We start from the raw sequence: 2,898 nt of genomic DNA, 5'->3' as shown, positions 1-2,898 counted from the left end.
CAATGGATCATCTGTTCACATCAGATGACCAAAATGAGTTCTTCCAATGAGTGTTCAGGGTTGATTTCCATTAAGATTGACTGGTTTGACATCCTTGCTGTCCAAGGGACTTTCAGGAGTCTTCAGCTCCACAGTTCAAAAGCATCAATTCTTTTGCATTCTGCCTTCTTTAAGGTCCAGCTCTCACAACCATACATGACCACTGGAAGACCATAGCCTTGACTCTACAGACCTTTGTTGGCAGAGTTACGTCTATGTTTTTCAACACACTGTCTAGGTTTGTCATCGCTTTCCTGCCAAGAAGTAATTGCCTTCTGATTTCATGGCTGCAGTCACCATCCGCAGTGATTTTGGAGCCCAGGAAGAGGAAGTCTGTCTCTACTTCCACCTTCCCCCTTCTATTTGCCATGCAGTAATGGGGCTGGATGCCATGATCTTAGTTTTTTTCATATTTAGTCTTAAGCCAGCTCTTTCACTCTTCTCCTTCACCCTCATCAAGAGGCTGTTTAGTTCCTCTTCACTTTCTCCCATTAGAGTGACATCATCCATGTATCTGAGGTTGTTGATGTGTCTCCCCCCTATCTTGATTCCAGCTTGTAACTCATCCAGCCCTGCATTTCCCATGATGTGCTCAGCATACAGGTTAAACAAACAGGGTGAAAGCAGACAGCCCTGTCGCACTCCTTTCTCAATCTTGAACCAATCAGTTGTTCCATACAGCATTCCATCTATTGCTTCTTGACCCACATACCAGTTTCTCAGGAGACGGGTAAGATGGTCTGGTATTCTCGTCTCTTTAAAAGCTTTCCACAGTTTTTCATGATCCACACAGCCAAAGACTTTAGCATAGATGATGAAACAGAGATAGATGTTTTTCTGAAATTCCTTTGCTTCCTCTATAATCCAGTGAATGTTGTCAATTTGATCTCTAGTTCCTCTTCTTTTTCTAAACCCTGCTTGGACATCTGGAGGTTCTTGGTTCGAATAATGCTGAAGCCTTGCATGCAAGATTTTAAGCATGAACTTACTAGCATGGGAGATGCTTTGCTACAGAGAAGGCATATGAAATAAATAATATAATTTTGTTTTCAGACATTAAATCAGCTTTGTATTCCTGGAATGAATTCAATCTAATCATAAATTATTTATATTTCTATAGATTAAGGAATTTAGTTTTATAAGATTTTGTTTAGAATTTTTATATCTATGTGTACGAGTGAAGTTAGAGTAAATTTTCTATTTAGTATTGTTGTTGGGAAAGCAGGACTTTAACTCTACCCTCTCAGGGTCTCTGGCTGGACTTGAGAATTAAATTAAATGTAGGACAGATAAATAGGAGAAAAGCACACAGATTTATACATGTACATGGGAGCCTCCATAGGAAAATGAAGACCCAAAGACGTGGCTATGCCTAAGTGTTCTATTCTAGACTAAACAAAGAGGAATCATTGTGGGAAAGTCACTAAAATATATACAGAGACTAAAAGGGAGATAAGAGTGATTTTAACAAGGTTTGTGCGTATTTCTCCTCACCTTCACTCCTCATCTCTGTTGATAAGAATAATTCTTCTTGGTACAGGGAGGGAATTTTTACATGGGAATTTTTTTTAGCTCATGCTTTTATTTTTTTTCCCCAGGGTTTCCTTCTTATATCTGCTGTTTTTCAAATGTTTTCAGCTCAAAATAATCCTTAAGCCAAAATGGCATGTTTGGGGCTAGCATATTTTGCCTCCCTTCACTATCCTCATCTAGTTTTAGCATCAAGATTATGCTTCACACCAAGATGAATTGAGGAATTTTCTCTTTTTTTATGAAATCTAAAAGAGGTTTTTTTTTTATTGTGATTTCATTTAATAAATATTTGGTAGAATTGTCTTTTCATATCTGTTAGGAGGGGTTAGGTTTTCTTAAAACTAAAAAAATATGAGTGTTGAATTTCATCTAATTCTTTTCTCTTACATCTGCTAGGATTATCACACTATTTTTTCTCTTTACAATGTCAGTACTGTATATTAATGTGTTCCTAATGTTGAACATTTAATGTCTTCTGGGTTTGTATGTTGCTAGATTTGATTCGCAAATATGTTTATAAAAATAATGTTCAAATGTATGACAGGCCTATAAGTTTTGTCTTTAATTACTAATGTTATTATCAGGGCTTGCCTTGTAGCTCAGCTGGTAAAGACTCTGCCTGCAATGCAGGAGACCCCAGTTTGATTTCTGGGTTGGGAAGATCTGCTGGAGAAGGGATAGGCTATTCACTCAGTATTCTTGGGTTTTCCTGGTGGCTTAGCTGGTAAATAATCCACCTGCAGTGTGGGAGACCTGGGTAAATATACAATGCTATTATCAAGATTATACTAAGTGTATAACATAAATAAATTTCCATCTTTTTCTATAACAGTTTATATAAAATAGAAATGATCTGTTCCTTAAAGGATTCCACTGTCCATGGAATTTCCCAGGCAAGAATCCCAGGCAGGAAGTGGTTTGCCATTTCCTACTCCAGGGAATCATCTTGACCCAGGGGTCAAAACCGCATCTCTTGCATCTCCTCCACTGGTAGGCAGATGTTTTACAGCTGTGCCACCTGGGAAGCCCAAAGGATTGGTGCAATTGGCTTATAAAACCTTCTGGTACTGGTTTTTTTTTTTAGCAGGAATATATTGTCACTCTGCTTATTTAACTTATATGCAGGGTACATCATGTGAAATGTCAGGCTGGATGAAACACAAGCTGGAATCAAGATTGCCAGGCAAAATATCAATAACCTCAGATGTGCAGATGACATCACCCTTATGGCAGAAAATGAAGAAGAACTAAAGAGCCTCTTGATGAAAGTGAAAGAGGAGAGTGAAAAAGTTGGCTTAAAACTTTAATTCAGAAAACTAAGATCAT

The sequence above is a fragment of the Budorcas taxicolor genome, chromosome 5, assembly GCF_023091745.1.
Source record: "Budorcas taxicolor isolate Tak-1 chromosome 5, Takin1.1, whole genome shotgun sequence".
NCBI classification, from domain to species: Eukaryota; Metazoa; Chordata; class Mammalia; order Artiodactyla; family Bovidae; genus Budorcas; species Budorcas taxicolor.
The sequence above is the reverse complement of the archived record's forward strand: the minus strand, read 5'-3'. Positions refer to the sequence as shown.